Source organism: Lissotriton vulgaris, chromosome 5 (assembly GCF_964263255.1).
Source record: "Lissotriton vulgaris chromosome 5, aLisVul1.2, whole genome shotgun sequence".
NCBI classification, from domain to species: Eukaryota; Metazoa; Chordata; class Amphibia; order Caudata; family Salamandridae; genus Lissotriton; species Lissotriton vulgaris.
Window position 1 is genome coordinate 1,263,184,892 of NC_141693.1, and position 18,882 is coordinate 1,263,203,773.

At 43.5% G+C, this 18,882-nt stretch overlaps 1 protein-coding gene across 1 annotated transcript in view; it reads right to left on the bottom strand.

Moving 5' to 3' along the window:
• TSHB (thyroid stimulating hormone subunit beta) overlaps positions 1-18,882 on the bottom strand; it is a 155,450-nt gene that overhangs the window by 15,823 nt on the left and 120,745 nt on the right. The window lies entirely within an intron of this gene.

An 18,882-nucleotide genomic window follows, 5' to 3' on the forward strand; every position in this document is an offset into this window, starting at 1 on the left:
AGTCAAAACAGTGAATAAAACCTCCACCATCTTGTAGAGACAACTTATATATGCATACATATACAGAATTATAAGAATTTAGCATACTCCTAAGATGCAAACCCTAACCTACGTGTCTAGGGTGTGAATGTATGGCCTAGCAAGAAACCCGCTTCTGGTTGATCTAACCCCTTTACCTAGCGGCTAAAAATGTAGGACCCCATCTTGGTCATGAACTAGATGCCCCTCATGGAGATGTCTGTCAGCTGTAAGGGAAAAGCTTAAGCATGCAGGGACCCCTCGAAGTCAGCATAAGCGTCACCTCTGATTGTATTTGGAAACAAAAGGAAATTATATAGAAATGGGCATCCTTACCTTGGGCCGAGATTGTAATCAGGCTGCCATTGTAATCAGGCTTCCACAGATAGCTGTGTCGACATATGGACATAACAACAAAAAACATTTGTATCAAGCATGTGAGGGCCATGCAAAGAATTCTGAGTCAGTGTGATAGTGTTCTCACAACGGTATTCGTGTCAGCAAGGTCGGTGTTTCTTAGAATCTAACCCAAGTGTCACAAATGCAAATGTGTGTCAAAAGTTGATGTGACAAAGGGAATGCAACTTTAGAAAAGAATCATTTACATGTAAATTGGCACTATTTCCTACCATGCCTGACTCTGGAACATAACAACATTTGGTTTAACACTAATTGGTGATTACATAGACTAGTGAGTGTTCAAAATAGTCAATCTGGAGTCCTTCTTACTTTTTTAAAATCTGCCATCCAGCAGCCAGGAAAGTGACACTGCTCTCCAAGCATCCAATTTCCTAATAAAGGCCTTGTCTAGAGTTTGGCAGACAGCCTACTCCATTACAAATGAGAAAGAGTACCCTGTCCACCTACTGATGGTCTGCCAATGTTTTTATGTGTAAAGAGCCAATGATTCAGATGATGATGACACACTGACTCTGCTGTTGGAGACCCTACACTGACCGCTCTATGTAGGCTGAGCCATCAGTGGAGGTGCCTTAGACCATCTGTCATATTTAGAGAACATATTCTCATGTTCTTTTTTTTTCAATTCCAAGGTTTTTTTTAAAGGAGCAGATCAGGGTCATTCGTTTTTTTTCAATAACAAACTCCTGGTTTGTGAGTTGGTTTTTCATAAATAAATATTTGCTGAGCTGCCAAACAGCAAACTTTTAGTACACATCAAAAGAGTTTCTATAGCGGCAGCTCCTGTGAAGGCACAGAAATCTCCATATTGCAGGTGCAGATCTCTGCATATGGTGGCTGGAAGTCCGACTAGGATGTCAGAGTTATTTACAGGGGTGGGCGGAACTCGTGAAGTTTCACTTTGTAGAATTCCCCAGAGTTACCTAAAAACTCCATGAGATTCCAAGGAGTTCCGTGAGTGGCTGAATTCAGTCAGTTTTCTATTCAAGCAGCAACTTTCTCAACATCAACGGTAGTGACCTGCTATGGCCATCCGTGTTGATAATTCTAGCACTCAATTTTGTCGCTCGACAACTTAATGTTGGTGAGCTATGCAAAACAAAAACTCCATCAGGCAGTGGTTGGCATATTTCTCCAGAACTCTGCGCTTCAAGTGAAACATGGAATGGGCAAAACTCTGCGAACACCGACAGAGGAGCATGTTTATCGCCCACCCCTAGTAATTACCCCTTTTACCCGTAAGGATAACAAGACCACCATAGTTTAGAGAAGTTCCTATGTCTTTTTAGATGAGAACCCCTGGAAGGAGGGTTGAGGCAGGGATGTGAAATCAATTGACGTAATCAAGGATATACCTGCAGGTCGTTTCAAAATGATAATGGACAACTTTTAATACTCAGAATGAAAGTTGTTCAATGCTATTTTCTCAGCGCAGGCAGTATAACATTTCAATACTGTAGAAAATTGGTTTTAGTATTGCACTAAGTGTTATAATATTCATCAGTATTGTCTAAGTAACACCTCTTTTTCTATAGAATTTCATACCTATCGGACAATTGAACCTCACTCAGAGAATAAATCGGGTGAAATGACCAACATAAAATGTAGACCATTGACTTGACTAACTTTTCAAATATATTATTTTTCAGTATACATCTGTAGATGGAATGTTATCAGACATTGTGGCCCAGTACATTAGAGAATCCCATATTGCAAAGTTGTGTAACCAAATGAATAATATAGATTTCTGTGTTCCTATCCTCAGAGTAATGGAATGAAATTCTAAATATCGCCAAATGCGACTGGTTTTATCATATTTATTACATATTAAACAATATATATTTTAGTTCATTACCAACTCTACTAGTTTAAAGTATAAAAAATAGGTGGCATGATCGTGAGCACATTGGTGACAGGATAAAGGGGGAAGAGAATGAAGACGTTTAATGTGCTATGCACGAACTTCCACAGGGACCGAATAATGCTATTCACAAACAGAAGGCTCAACTAAGCCACCTTTAGATATGTCTTGCCCATTATTTTGATAGGATCACATACAATCCTCAAAAATCCACAAAAATCCAAATTCTTCTCTTTAAAGTGATAATGCATTTGGTTTCCCTGTTTAGTGTTTTGACATATAGACTTCAACTGAATGTGTAATATTCTGGCTAATTGAGGGCTTTGTGTCCAGTGTGTCGACAGTGAGAATGACCCAATGGGGCTGATACACCACCAAAAAAAGTGCTCTAGTGAGAATGCTAAAAATACTCCCCAAGATATTTATGTAGCTCTAGTTATTGTTGATAGTGATGCAAATAGAAGAATTTAATGAGCCATATATCATTGCGAACAGAGCGGAGAGTCAGCTTGTGGTGCATGTGGATACTTGAGTTCTCCCAGTCCCCACGAGATCTTCCAGAAGAGACTGAGATAAATAAGGATTTGGACGAGTAAGGGCATGAAAGGTGGAGTGAGTGTTTAGATCATGGTTTCTCTCATAGTGTTAAAGAGAGTCCATAAAGGAAAAATAGAACAACAACCTAAAGGTGTGCCTTACATCACACTGCATGTGACCGCCCCTCAATTTACTGCAGCCTATACAGCCAAATATATTGGATGTGTTGGAAACCTTTTGCTTGAAACTCCTTCGTCATGACACACCTGAACTATGATGGCAATAACATTGGCATTGACCATATTTTGGCTATAGAATATTAAACTGAAACACTACAATTGTTCACTTTATTTCTAACGAGAGGGTCAAAAACACATCAAAATAACCCGTTTATAGCAAAATATGTCTGCCATCTATATTTAGATTATCCATATTCATTTATACTGCAAAGAGATAGGCCCTTAGAGTGCTTTAATGTTAACTACCACATTCACATATAAGGCTTTTCCAGTACATACCGAAGTCTCTGTTCACAAAAGTACATTAGTTTACAACTGTAAGTTTACAATAAAATTTATCTTTAGGTGTAGAGAAATCTGCAATAGCAAATCCCACTCAAGGTGTGGGAGGGGAGGTTTCCAAAACATGATATTTCTTGGGAAGTTTGGAAACAGCCACAGATGTATATTTGGGGAATCCTCCAACTCCTTCTGGCTAAAATCCTTCTGTCAAGGGGATGGCTCACCCCATGTCTTTGGTGTGAGGGAAGGGCTTTCTCCAAAGGGGGACATTTTCTCCCCGTGGAGGAAAAAAGTGAATTTGCAAAAGTCTAAGTAACTCTGAACAACATGCGATTTAACAGTAACCTTCTGAGAAGTAGGACCCACTTGTGACTACTGCTTATAAAACAAATATTATTTGTTCAAGGTGTCGGAGCATTCTGCAGTTAGTCTCTCAGTGCTACTACAATTCCTCAAGCCTCAATTTAAGACGGAGTTGTTCAAAACCTGTTGATGTAAGTAGTCACCTATAACACCTAGAAAATGTTCTTAACTAAATGGCTCTTTCATCTTTCTCTCTCAATGCCAGCTAGTTGTTCCTGGCAATGGAAAGGGAAGGGTTGGATATTAATACGTTTCATGTCTTTTTATCCAGACCTGAGTGGGTATTTTTCAGTTTAATGTTTGCCTTAATCATGGGATAACAGTATGCTTCTTAAAGTATTGGGTGATCTGGCAGAACCGAATACCTGGTCACAGTACTGGTGGATCATCTGCATTATAATATATCTAAAGTTAATAGGTGCTCCTGGGAATAGTTAGTTCCATGAAAAGTATATTTTGTCTTCATTTTAGAGACATCAGGGGCCCTATTATGTATAGGGCACACTTTCCTTGTGTGCACCCAGTGCACCTTCAAACAGGTGCGCTGGGCGCAAACAAGGAAAGTGCACCCTATTACATAGAATGTGCATCTCCCATCTCGTCTATCCCCAAGGGAAGCGCATTCCAGTGAAAATCGGAGCAGCTTTGAAGCAGCTGCTCCGAGTTTTACTGTGAAGGTGGTAAAGGGGATTATAGATCCGCTTGCAGGTGGATGCAGTGAGTGACTGCACCCGCCTGCAAGGGGATGTCTGGGGGGTCAATAGGACCCACTTCCTCCTTCCAGAGAGCAGTTATCAGGGGTGCCCCAGACAGATTTGTTGCCTCTGCGCCCGTGTCTATAATATGGCACGGGCGAAGAGGTAAAGAGATTCCCTCATTTACATGGGGACAAGCACCGCACAAATGAAGGAACGCCCAGTAGAGAAAGGGATTGTGCTGTATGTGAGCTAGCACTTTCAGTATTACGGAAGGGGACGCAGATGCATCTTAAACCCCTTCTGTAATACCAAAGTTCCTAGGGGGGGGGGGGGACGAAAAGAGGGCCTGTTGCGCCATTGGGACACTTTGTGTAATATGGCCCCATGTTGTTTAATACAAGCATCTGGGTTGCTTGTGTTTGTCCTTTCTAACAACTTTGGTTTGTTTTGAAGTACTTTAAAGTTTGTTATCATTCACTTGCTGATCCTTTGTGTTATCCTTTCAGAATCCATAAATCTCTGTTCCTGTCAAATTATATTAATTCCTGTCAATTTAAAATAATCCCTACACATTTATACAGGGGATATTCTCAATAGTGAATAATATTTTTTACAGTCTCAAGACCTATTTTCTTCCATTACCCTGAACTATGCATGTTGTTTTTACAAAATAGAGAGCCTCATGGAAAGTGATACTTTTTGCTAGGGTCTGTAGCATACCAATGGCTTCTGGCTTCTTATTTACTCATCAGCATTGGTTCTTGGTGATCTCTGGGGGTATGCAACGCCTACTGAGGGGGTCTGTGACTGCTTAAAACACTAAATATCATTAATAGATAAAGTCTATATAGATAAAAACCGCGATGGAAACTGTCATTTTAAAATGTGAAGGAATCTGAAATTGGAGGTGATAAAGTTAAGTTAGTATCCTTAGAGGGATTCATGGGATCATTGCAAGTGCCTCAAATTTAATATAAATATGGACGATGGGTGTCCTCAATTGAATTTAGATAAGCTCCAACCTTCACATTAAAATGTAATTTTTATTTGTAAAACACATTTTCTTTTTAATTAAGCAAACCTTTTAGGGCCATATGTAGATAAATACAATTTAACGATTCTAAAATACCGAATTTTACCGATTTGGTATTTCAGAATCGGTAAATGGTATGTAGGTATTGATTCGGTAAATTTTACTGAATCAGTAAAATTCGGTAATTACCGATTCGGTATTTACCGATTCGGTAATTCCCATTCATTCCTAAGGACCTGGAGGCCAATAGGAATGAATGAGAATTACTGATTCGGTAAATACCGAATCGGTAATAGGGGGAAGACTTACAAGGGTGTCACATTGACACCCTGTAGCACCCCTGAATAGTGCATGGGTGCGCATGTGACACACATACATGCCCTAAGGGCTTGTATGTCTGCCACATGGCACTTTTGGAAAAGCACAAATTTGCTCTTTCAAAGGTTTTTGATATTTACCACCAACTTTTAGTTGGTGGTAAATACCGAATCCTTAACTCAGAAATGCACTCACTTGAGTGCTCCCTACATTAAGGATTCGGTAATTTACCGAATTGGTATTTTAAGGAATCTGTAATTTACAGATTCCTTAAATTACCGATTCGCTAAATTACCGAATCCTTAAATTTGGCCCCTACATCTCAAATGCCCAATACCGGTCGGTAACGGCCGAAATTCGGTAATTTCGACCGTTACCGACCGGTATTGGGCTACCTATATCTGGCCGTGAATCATGTATGTGTTTGTTAAATGAATGACTGTGTCTGTACTTTCGTGTATTGTTTTATGGTTCAAATCATTGAAATTGTTTAGGGTGTGCAAAGGGAAGCCTAATGAGAACAAGCATTTGCAAAGCAATACGTCTCGCATTAGGAAAGTGTGAGGTATTGATATTGCAAATGACAATCTTTTTAAATATGTGTTGCTTTGAAAATATATAAATTAATAGCATTGTTATTCACAAAGCCAATAGCTTACACTTTCCTAATGCGAGTCCTATTGGCTATGGCAATGCTTGTTGGTAGATAGCAAGAACAGTGCTGTTGTGGTGCTGAGTGATGCTGTTGTGGTGCTGAGTGATGATGTGTTTGGGCTTAGTGATGTGGTGGTGTATTAGAGTGATGTGGTAGTGTCCCAGAGTGATGTGGTGGTATCTCAGAGTGATGTGGTGGTGTCCCAGAGTGATGTGGTGGTGTCTCAGAGTGATGTGGTGGTGACCCAGAGTGATGTGGTGATGTCTCAGAGTGATGTGGTGGTGACCGAGAGTGATGTAGTGGTGTCTTTGAGTAATGTGATGGTGTTCCTGAGTTATGTGGTGGGGTTTCTGAGTGATGTGGTGGTGTTCCTGAGTGATGTGGTGGTGTTCCGTGAGTGATGTGTTGGTGTCAGTGAGTGATGTGGTGGTGTCCCTGAGTGATGTGGGGGTGCCCCTGAGTGATGCCCCTGAGTGATGTGGTGGTGTTTACAATCACATTTATCTTTAGGTGTAGAGAAATCTGCAATAGCAAATCCCACTCAAGGTGTGGGAAGGGAGGTTTCTAAAACATGATATTTCTTGGGAAGTTTAGAAACAGCCACAGATGTATATTTGGGGAAATTCTCCAACTCCTTCTGGCTAAAATCCTTCTGTCAAGGGAATGGCTCACCCCATGTCTTTGGTGTGAGGGAAGGGCTTTCTCCAAAGGGGAACATTTTCTCCCCGTGGAGGAAAAAAGTGCATTTGAAAAAGTCTAAGTCTAAGTAACTCTGAACAACATGCGATTCAACAGTAACCTTCTGAGAAGGAGGACCCACTTGTGACTACTGCTTATAAAACAAATATTATTTGTTCAAGGTGTCGGAGCATTCAGCAGTTCGTCCCTCAGTGCTACTACAATTCCTGAAGCCTCAATTTAAGACGGAGTTGTTCAAAACCTGTTGATGTAAATAGTCACATATAACACCTAGAAAATGTTCTTAACTAAATGGCCCTTTCATGTTTCTCTCTCAATATGTTTATGTTTATGTTTATGTTTATCATTTATAAAGCGCAGCTTATACCCGAGGGCGTCTTGGCGCTGAATGCCAGCTAGTTGTTCCTGGCAATGGAAATGGAAGGGTTGGATATTAATATGTTTCATGTCTTTTTATCCAGACCTGAGTGGGTATTTTTCAGTTTAATTTTTGCCTTAATCATGGGATAACAGTATGCTTCTAAAAGTATTGGGTGATCTGGCAGAACCGAATACCTGGGGTCATAAACTGGTCACAGTACTGGTGGATCATCTGCATTAAAATATATCTAAAGTTAATAGGTGCTCCTGGGAATAGTTAGTTCCATGAAAAGTATATTTTGTCTTCATTTTAGAGACATCAGGGGCCCTATTATGTATAGGGCACACTTTCCTTGTGTGCACCCAGTGCACCTTCAAACAGGTGCGCTGGGCGCAAACAAGGAAAGTGCACCCTATTACATGTGGTGGTGTTCCTGATGTGGTGGTGCTCCTGAGTGATGTGGTGGTGTTCCGTGAGTGATGTGTTGGTGTCAGTGAGTGATGTGGTGGTGCCCCTGAGTGATGCCCCTGAGTGATGTGGTGGTGTTCCTGAGTTATGTGGTGGTGTTTACAATCACATTTATCTTTAGGTGTAGAGAAATCTGCAATAGCAAATCCCACTCAAGGTGTGGGAAGGGAGATTTCCAAAACATGATATTTCTTGGGAAGTTTAGAAACAGCCACAGATGTATATTTGGGGAAATTCTCCAACTCCTTCTGGCTAAAATCCTTCTGTCAAGTGATGTGGTGGTGTCCCAGAGTGATGTGGTGGTGTCCCAGAGTGATGTGGTCGTGTCTTATAGTGATGCCGTGGTGTCCTATAGTGATGTGGTGGTATCCTAGAGTGATGTGGTGGTGTCCCTGAGTGATGTGGTGGTGTTGTGTGGCGTTCAGCAGTGTGAGGCGTGCAGCACTGTGAGGCGTGCAGCAGTGTGAGGCGTGCAGCAGTGTGAGGCATGTAGCAGTGTGTGGCGTGCAGCAGTGTGTGGCGTGAAGCAATATGTGCGTGCAGCAGTGTGAGTAATGCAGCAGTGTGAAGCATGCAGCAGTGTGAGGCGTGCAGCAGTGTGAGGCGTGCAGCAGTGTGAGGCATGCGGCAGTGGGCAGCATGCAGCAGTGTGACTAACGCAGCAGTGTGCCGCGTGCAGCAGTGTGAGGTGTGCAGCAGTGTGAGGCATGCAGCAGTGTGTGGCGTGCAGCAGTGTGAGGCGTGCAGCAGTGTGAGGCGTGCAGCAGTTTGAGGTGTGCAGCAGTGTGAGGTGTGCAGCAGTGTGTGGAGTGCAGCAGTGTGTGGCGTGCAGCAGTGTGCCGTGCAGCAGTGTGCAGCATGCACCAGTGTGAGTAATGCAGCAGTGTGATGCGTGCAGGAGTGGGATGCGTGCAGCAGTGTAAGGGAGTGCAGCAGTGTGAGGCGTGAAGCAGTGTGAGGCTGCAGCAGTGTGAGGCATGCAGCAGTGTGAGTTGTGCAGCAGTGTGCAGCATGCAGCAGTGTGAGTAATGCAACAGTGTGCGGCGTGCAGCAGTGTGAGGCATGCAGCAGTATGCGGTGTGCAGCAGTATGAAGCGTGCAGCAGTGTGAGTAATGCAGCAGTGTGAGTAATGCAGCAGTGTGAGGCATGCAGCAGTGTGAGGCATGCAGCAGTGTGAAGCTTGCAGCAGTGTGAGGCATGCAGCAGTGTGAGGCGTGCAGCTGTGTGTGGCGTGCAGCAGTGTGTGGCATGCAGCAGTGTGAGGCATGCAGCAGTGTGTGGCATGCAGCAGTGTGTGGCAAGCAGCAGTGTGCAGCGTGCAGCATGTGAGGCGTGCAGCAGTGTGAGGCGTGCAGCAATGTGAGGCATGCAGCAGTGTGTGGCGCAGTCCAAGTAGAGAGACCTCTCACAGCAGACACTTCCCAGAGTGTAAGAAGAGGCTGTAAACACAGCTGATAGTTAGCTGTAAAGGGCCAGCCATTGAGAGCAGCGGGGACGGGGGGGGGGGCTTGGACAGAGCACAGTCCCACACCTGGGATGCCAAGGAGACAGAACTAGTGCTATTGAAGCATGCCAACTGCACAGAGTGTATGCTGTGTGCTACAAATACCCATGTGGATGGACACTGACGAGCAGAGAGCACCAGAACGAGAGTGTGATTGGTTAACATCTTTGAGGGATGTCTCATTTAAAGCAATGCTATCCATCGATCACCGGGTGTCCTTCGGAGAGCACGAGGTTATCCCTGCATTTCCTCGATATGGCGGGAAAACTACGGAGAGCTGGCAAGATGGCTCAGCGAGTTAATACTTGCCACTGTGTTAACCCACATGGCCTCAGCAAGTTAAGCTTGCTGCTTATATTTGTACAGTCTTTATAACACAATCCAGGGCTGCTTTACAGAGATGCAGGCAACTTCAATGAAGCACATAACAACATAAGGTGCTGCTCTGAGTGGTGCAGCCAGTGCAGTGCCTGCACTTCCTGCAGTTTACTTAAAGGGCCAACCATCCGTTCTAAATAGGGTCTGAGACTCTTCCGGTACAGAGGCCGGGTGTTATTGATAATAGCAGAGAGCCGCACTAATGTATGATTGAATGAGTCAGTCATCCAGTTAGAAGGCACCTTGCATCTAGCAGCAGGGAAACACCAGTAGCCCTAGTAGTTCTGGGGGGGTGTGGCTGCCTCCCCGGCTGCAAAAACGCAATCAAAATGACCCCAGAGCTACAAAAGCACCCGAGACTGTAGCTGCACGAGAAACAAGGATGAAAACTGATAGAGAAGAGAGGAGAGATACAAAGGAGAGAAAGGAAGGAGGAAAGTTGGAGAGAGGGAAGAGAAACTGAAGGAAGAGACAGTGAGAGGAACTGCAGATGGAACATAAGAGGAAAGGAGAAAAGACTGGAAGAACACAAATAATAAAAGGACAGATTGGAGGGACCAGAAAAGGGAATAAGCAGATATCAAGGCGAAAGGAAGGAAGTGGGGAAATTAAGTGGAGAGAAAGAAAGGGAGGGCAGAAATCAGGAGATTACAGATAGAAAGAGAAAAGGTGAGCTAGAGTGGTGGGAGAAAGAGGGAACTAGGACAAGATGGGAAAGATCATTTTAGGGAATGGAGCAGAGAGAGGAAAGGGAGAAAAGTGAAAGAGTGGGCGAAAGTTAGGCAGAAAAGCCAAAGTGACAGATGGGCGGCGGGGAGGGGATGAGGAAAGAGAGAAACGAGATAAGACTAAACGGAAAGGACAGGAAGGAGTCAGAGAGCTAGGGCAGAAAAAAGAATGCTAGAGAGAACTTCTGTGAAGTGTAAAATGGTGATGCGCAAACTCACTTTACTTTCAAGCACATTTGAATTTTTCAAGGAATATGATGGCCAAAGCGATCCAAAAACTACAAACTGTCTAGAAAATCATACTTCATAAAAAAAAATCATAGTGGGAAAAGAGAATCCACGGCTTAACGTAAGTGTCAGACTCAAAGAATTGGTCAATGGACAGTTTGAAAAACAGGAATGAAAATGGTGGGGGGAAAATAACCACAGAAAAATAATCAAACTCATTTGCCACCATTCTTTACCATGTATTCGGACACAGACATCAAAAACTGTGTCCAGTCAATGCGCACAACCCTGCTGGGCAAAACAAAAGGCAATGCTCAAGTGAATGCAGCACACAATTAAAAACAAAAAAAATGTTAAAAACAGTTGCATCTCCGTTGTGTTCAGTGTACCGGACCGTATAAAAGCCACAAAATTTGCCAGCTTTGGTACACAATGCAGACCACAGCTCACGCTGCCCACCATGATCTGAAAAATGCTTAGAGAATGTCATTTGGAAAAATAGCCTGCTTAGCACCACCAAAAAATGGAGGTTGGTGCGAGTTTTGCTGTGTGGTGCGTTCTGCAACACGAGAATTTCACCGCTTTTTAGCATTTGTTTGCTGGATCATAAACAGATTTGCAGTTCTAATGTAAGGCTGGAAGCTCTGTAATGCATGGTTCTCTTTACTGCTCTAGTAGAGTAGTAAAGAAAAACAAGCATTGCCAAAGCCAATAGGTCGTGCCTTTGAGATTTATTGGCTCTGCCACTGCATTTATATAATGTAGTACATAGAACTGTCTTAAATTAGTTTTAGCCACTCTGCAAAGCTGCTGTATGCCAGGGTTACAAAACATCACCAAAGCAAATAGTTCCCATAGACACATCGTATTGGCTTTGCCAATGCTCGTTTTTCTTCACAATGCTGCTATAGTAGTAAAGAGAACCATACATAACAGAGCTTCCAGTCTTGCACTAGAAATGCAAATCTCTTGTAGCATGTTTTAAAGGGTTCATTGTTTCATAAAGACGTTGTACAGCTTAATAATGACAAACATTGATGCCGGTCACTGTCTTTGCTAAAGCAAAAGAGGGTTTCCACAATACGGTAAGCATTTGGTTATTTTCCCAGTGAGAGAGTTACCTGGTAAGTGTTACCACTTCTAACCACAATCAATAAGTGATCAGTTCCCCTGCTCAGTACGTAGCCCCTTTCAAGTGACCTGAAAAGGTGGTTATTCTCTATCAGCTGGTTCTCTCCGGGGCAGAATTTTTGGGATGGTAAGGAAATACTGAACAGCGAACATTAATAAAATATATTCTGTTTTAAGGAAATGCACTAATTTACAATACGCTGTCATAATGAATTACAAATAACGTATTTTTCTATCCAGGGAAGGCGCTTTGGTGTTACTGCATGCACAACATCGAAAATGAATTGTCGAATTTAAAGTGTGTCAGAATTACAAACTATTTTAGAGGCAGCTCTGCAGCACCTTAGTACATTTACTAAATACTATTTTGATGCCAAACGAGCATGGTATTCACTATATTTCAGTGGGAATTAATAAATCACTGCATATGAAAGTGAAAGGGAGGAAAGGGATAGAGGGCTGAGAGGTTCAAGAGAGGTTGCTGAGACAGAAGGGTAGAAACATAGAAGCGCAGGAAGAGAGGGTGACTGGGAAGTGAGGCAGAGAACAAAGGGGGAAGAAAAATTAAGGCTCACGAGAGCGAGGCCAGCAAGTTCGGGAGGGCATTCCTTTGAAGTCTGATGGGTGGGGCGGGGGAGCAGGGGAGCGACTTCCTTTGAAGTCTGATGCCGAGGCTCAGACAAATGGTGGTGTGCAAGCGGCTTCCTTTCAAGTCTTATGGGGAGGGGGTGGAGGAGCAAATGGTGAGCGCACGCCCGACGCACATGCACTTCCCATAATCCGCATTCCAAAGCCCTCTGGCAGGCTTTCCTGTAGCCCCTACATAATTCTCGCTGGAGCAATGCGCAAGCTCATTGACTCAGCGAGACCTAAAAATGCAGCCACCTGTCCTTCAAAGAACGCCTCATGGATTCTCTCAAAGAAAACCTAATTTAGTTCATGGCTACCATACAACAAATGACATCAGCATTTGCCTCAATGTATTTAACCTGCCATGCAAAAAACATGCACCACAGAAAACGCGCTCTTGCAACCCCACATAGTCTGCATAGCTCACCAAGAAAAAGCACCTCATATGTAGCTCAGAAATAGAATGAAAACAGACAAACTCCCAGACAATATCACCCAGCTCAAAACATTCCACTCTGCAGGTAAACGCCTCATCATCAACGCCAAAACAAACCTTAATTAGTAGCACAACCAACTGAGCCTCTTAGAAAACTAAGCACTACTGAGGTTGTTAGACCTGGCATCAATGGCATGAGTCTCTCCTCCATTTTTTCTGTTTGCCTCCTCTGTTTATGATGTGTTGCTGGAATATTGCTTTGGGCACTGTGCCACTGCTGATCAGTGCCACAGTGCAAGTGCTCCAAATGTTAAATGGGTACATTAATTGGATTCCATGTTTGGCTTATTTGGTTTACTGTCAGTCCCTAGTATAGTGCACCAGGAGTGCCAGGGCTTTTAAATACAAATGCTGCAGGTGGGCTTGCAGCACTGGTTGTGCCACCCACAGAAGCGACCTAGTAAAATATGTCTAAGGTCTGCCATTGCAGAACCTGCATGCAGTCTGGTACTGCCATGCTGACTGCGCAAGTGCACCTACTTGCCAGTCCCTAAAACCTTCCCTTAACTTCATATTAGTCACCCCTATGGTAGGCCCAAGGGCAGGGAGCATTGTAAGCATAAGGTAGGACAAGTCCTGATGAGTGTGGCATGTCCAAATAGTGAAGTACAGTCATTTTCGTTTTTCACTATTGTAAGGCTACCTGCTCTCCTTAGGCCAGAATGGGCTGCTGGAATTATTACACTATATAATCCTAACAGACTCAGAGAGCATGGTAGAAAGTCGAGTTTAGTATCCCTGAACACAGAATTTAATAATGCATCATTTAGGATGGAGGGTTTTTAGATTCTGGGTTTGAAACTAGCACTTTTAGAAAGTGACTAGTTTCTTGTCTAACTATCTACCGGTCTCTGCTAGTTTGGTGTGTGTGACAGGGGCTGGGTGGCTCCAGAGGTCTGAATAAGTCAGTGTGGGGTGAATGAGGCATTTGTGTTTAGAGTAGAGTAAGAGTAGTTCCTGATAGCCTGCCCTGCTTGACACAATGCTGGCTCCACCTCCTGCCGGGCGACTGATGGCCCTGCCCCTGCCAGTGACAATACGGGCTCCACCTCCTGCCGGGCGGCAGACGACCCTGCCCTGCACAGTGAATAGGCCAGGTGCCTCGGCCCGGCAACACCCACAACAAACCTGGGATGGGGGAAATCTCCCTGCATGGACAAAGGGATCAAAGCAGAAAAGGGGTATAAAAGAAGGACTCCTGGTCCAAAGACTTTAGATCACTTCTGACAAGGAAACCTCTACCAAGGACAAGAAGCCTGCTGATCCAAGGACTTGCCTACTAAGCATGGGCGAATTTTGCGAATCTGGCGTTCGCGAATTTTGCGAATTTGCGAACTCGCAATCCGCAAAATCCGCGAATTATCGCGAATTTGCGGATTTTTTTGTGTTCGCAAGGATTTCTGCCAGTTCGCAAGGATTTCTGACACTTCGCGAGGGTTTTGTAACAGTTCGCAATTGCGAACTTACATGTCGGCTCGCAATGGTCATGATTATGTTGTTTCTACGTCTGGTTCATCATCACAGGTTCCCAGCACCCTCTGTTTCACCCCTGCCACCCTCTGTTTCACCCATGCCACCCTCTGGTACATCAATGCCTTATGCCACCCTCTGGTTCATCATCACTTCAGATTTTGGGGGGAAAAAGCAAGCACACCTGCCTGCTTCAACTGACATGAATTAATTTGGGGTTGATTTATTAATGTGTCACTGTTTTAAAATTCCAGTCTGGCACCTGCTTCCTTATCTGTAATTTGCTTTCTGTTGCAGTGCAAAAAAAATTTCCAGGACCTTTGTGGCCTACTTGTAGCTATTCTATGAGCCTGCTGTGAGGGTCAGAGCAGGGTCATACAATTGTTGCAACCAGCAACTGAACTCTGGAGGGGCCCTTGTCAGGAAGCACTGCAGGGAACAGTTACTAATGATGAGTTTGAACTTTTGAACCTGCTTTCACTTTTGCAAAGCTCGTTTTTCTGCAGAACAGCATTACAGCAACTGTAATGCCCCACCAAGCTTATATGAGAAAGTTGATTTCTAATCCAAAAGTTATCCAAAGAAAATCAAAAGGCCTCAAATCCAAAAAAGTGCAGGCAAATGTCAACCTGAGGAGTTATTCTGATAAAAATCATCATTTTCAGAAGGTCTATGCTGCTTGCTAGTAGATTTCTTGTGCAGAATTGCAATTTTTGTAATTTCGCGAGTGCAAGATTGTTGCTGCCCGCCGCACCTACATGTTCGCAATTGCGAACTTACACCGCAAAGAAAAAAAATCCGCTGCGTGAGAATTTGCGGATTTTGCGGGAAATTCGCGAATCTCGTGGATTGCGAATTTACCGAAAAGCCTCAAAATCCGCGAGCGTAACGGATTTTCCGCCCACGCTTATTGCCTACCCCTTCTGCCAGTGTGCTGTTTGCTGGGGGGAATTTTGCAGTTGCTTCTTTATTTTTGCCAAGGAACAAGGAGAGAGGAACTAAGTGTGTACTCTCAAGCTTTGCAAAAGAAAATCTCCAAGGGCTGGAAGCGTGCCAGTCTCCTGTTGAAGTCACAGGGTTAAAGGACTTCCCCATCTGCTGAATTGCTTACTACTGGGACGTGGTATTCCAGTGCACAGAACGAAACCAGCAATCACGACGCCGCCGACGCCGTCGAATCCAGCTCGACATCGTGAGTACGACTCCAGTGTCCTGCACCTTCGACGCCGGTCGCCGGGCCCCATCGACACCAGTAGCGATGCCAAGAAGTAGCGACTTCGGATCCAGCTCCAAGTGACCCCGTCTCGACGCTGCTGCTGATCGCATCGATGCTACAGCCCTTCTCGACGCCGTGAGCGCTGCTCACTCTTGCAACGATGACATCGACCATGACGCCGCATCCTGCTTTGCCATCGTGAGCGCTGCTCAGGCCCGACATCTCTCGATGCCGCTGCGGAACACACGACTCAGTGGCTCGATCGACGCCGACGCCTCAACGCTGATACCTCTCGACGCCGTGGATCATCGTTTTCTTCATTCTCACAGGTACTGTGTTTAGGGGGTCTACCTTAACTCCGGGCTCGACGTAGCGCTCCTCGCGGTCGATGCCGAACGTTGGGAATAGCTTTGCCTCGACGTCATGTGACTCCTGGGGGGGTTACTTTGTTGCCAAGACCTGTGCTTCAAGAAGAAGATTTACTTTTGTTGCTAAAGAACAGTTACTAAGAAGAAGCATTACCTGAACCATTATTTTTCCTTCCAAAGAGTATTTATTGAGATTGTGGTATATTTCTGTCGTTATTCGGTCTTGTGCTAAACCTTATATAAACATCCTTATTTTTATAATAACTCCTGTGTTGTGTCCATTTGTAGTGTACTCACTTTATTACTGTATGTGGTCATAAATGCTTAACACAATGCCTCTGAGATAAGCCTGTCGGCTCTGCCAAGCTACCAAGGGGGTGAGCAGGGGTTATCTGAGTGTTTAATCCCCTTACCCTGACTAGAGGAGGTGGGTCCCTATTTGTCAGAAGTGTATACCTCCGCCAACTAGAGACAGCCGATTCTAACAGAGGTCAATCAAATACTCTGTCATTATCAGGGCAGATGATCCACTCATGCAATCACTGGAAATGAACAACGCCATCAATCGGTTCTTCACCAAGAAGCTGAGCAAAATCACCAATCAGTGAAACTAAACCAACTGCAGTCTTACCTCAAATCTCCTCAAACCACTTCCACACAGGCAACCTTTAATTGGTCTCACTTACCAACATCTTTTTTTCTGATTCTTAGGCATTGTTTGCCCTGCCATACATTGGTTTTGCATTGCATGCAGTACAATGCAAATATGGTAGTGTGTTGATTATTCTCCTCCACAATGTGCTGTGGCACTTCTCAGGAAACATTTTGGAGTTTCTGTGTGCTGAAGTACTCTGGTTTGTGTTGGTGTTTGGCACTGGTGATGTTGGAATTTTTCTAATTATTTATCATTCTTCACCATCACTTACTTTCTAGTAAAGTACTTTTCGAGGCTTAATGTCTGCACTCCCTGTGAATTATCGTGTACCAATACTTTGTGCTGGGTTTCAATCATAAAAGTGATGAAACCCCAGTACAAAATGTTGTGGTGGGATTTACTTTTCAAAGCAAATTTTGGAAAGTTGCCTCAAGTAATGCAAAGTAGTACTGTACGTTACTGTGCACTACTCTGCAACAAGAGGGCGCCTCATATCGGGGCACATGGACATTTCCATGAAACCAACCCTATCTACTAGCATTTGTTTACAGAGATTTGCACCCAAATATATGCCTTCCCAAAGCATGCAGAATAGTTGAACACGTTTTACTAGTCTCTAATATTTTCCTACTTTGCAAGTGTGCTGCATTGTACAGCACACATGCAAAGTAGGGAAAGAGTTTCCGGTCAACTTCAGCTCAATGGGCATATGCCATGCACAAATGAAGTCAAATTTTTTGAGCATTTGGACTAATAATGTTTTGAGGCTGCCTTGTCTGTATTAGGATTTGGGCCCCTTATCATTGTTCCTAATCAACTGTCAGTTCAGAGGCCAGACCCAAGTAAATGGTGATTATCCATTGTGTCTTTCTGGGGTTGACCTTTGCCAGACTTGAACATTCAGTAATACAATATTTATATGACAAATACTTATTTATGTCATATATGATGTCACTAAACTGGTGCCTCGCTTATTTCATTTTAATTTCATATTATGTAAAACATAATATTTCCAAAGGGTGAGTAAGCATCCAAAATGCTACAAGTGTGTGTGTGCTGCCTCCCAACACTGTTCGATTGGAAGTGTACTCAGTGGACCATGGAACATGCAGACTTGTGTGCCAATCCAGGGTTGAGCACCAGAACAAAAATTGAGCTGTTGCGGGCAAATCACTGCACCTCCCATTAGGAGGTATGTGAGAAGTTGGTGATATACTACAATATTGTCTGACATATATAGTTTGTTCTTAAATATCATTTACAAAATTGTCATCCAATGTCTTGCTGATTTTTTATTATTAACTCAAATGGGGATATATTTTTATAGGTGTTATTTAGGGAAACATATTTATGTCAGTCAAAATTCTGGCAATGATATTCAGAAGCCACATCCTTCCTGTATACAGTTTAAAGAATTGTTTGTAATGAGCCGCCGGACCCCCGGGTTGTCGGTTGATGGGCTGTATTAACTCAATGGTAATGAACAAAATTGGTTTTTGCCGCGGCCATGCACTGTGTAAAATCAGAACGATACAATAAAGGTCTTTAAAAAAAAAGAATTGTTTGTAATGCAACAACTAACTGTGCACAGTACAATGCCCAATAATATCCCAATAACATGTACATATCTCCCACCTACTTATTCTGTTTTGTTAGGTCCGGCCTGTCAGCTCACCTGCCGCCAGACATTATGTGATCAACCTGAAAAAGGTCTTTAAGAATCGCTAACAGGAGAGGAGCTTTGGTTCTGCCCACATGTTGGTAACTAAGAGTATCTATTTTCATTGGGTCCACATAAATATTCCTGCCCTCCATGAAGCAGTGATCATTCTGTTTATTTATCCAGCTGGGAGAGCTTGACATTGTAATGCTAAAAATGTGTCTTAGAAAACTATATAATGTGCAGTGTTTGTTTTTCCTAGCATCACAGATGGCAGAAGGGAAGTCATTAATTTCAAACTTTAGTGAGCAGTTTTGTTGTTGATAGCCCAGGGCTACACTAATCTACATAGATTTGTAGGTCTGACTGTACACTGCAACTGCCACCAGACCTTATGTGAACAACAAAGAATATATTTTAGAGTACTGCCGAGGGAGTAGCTGAGGCTCCACCCATAAGTTGGTT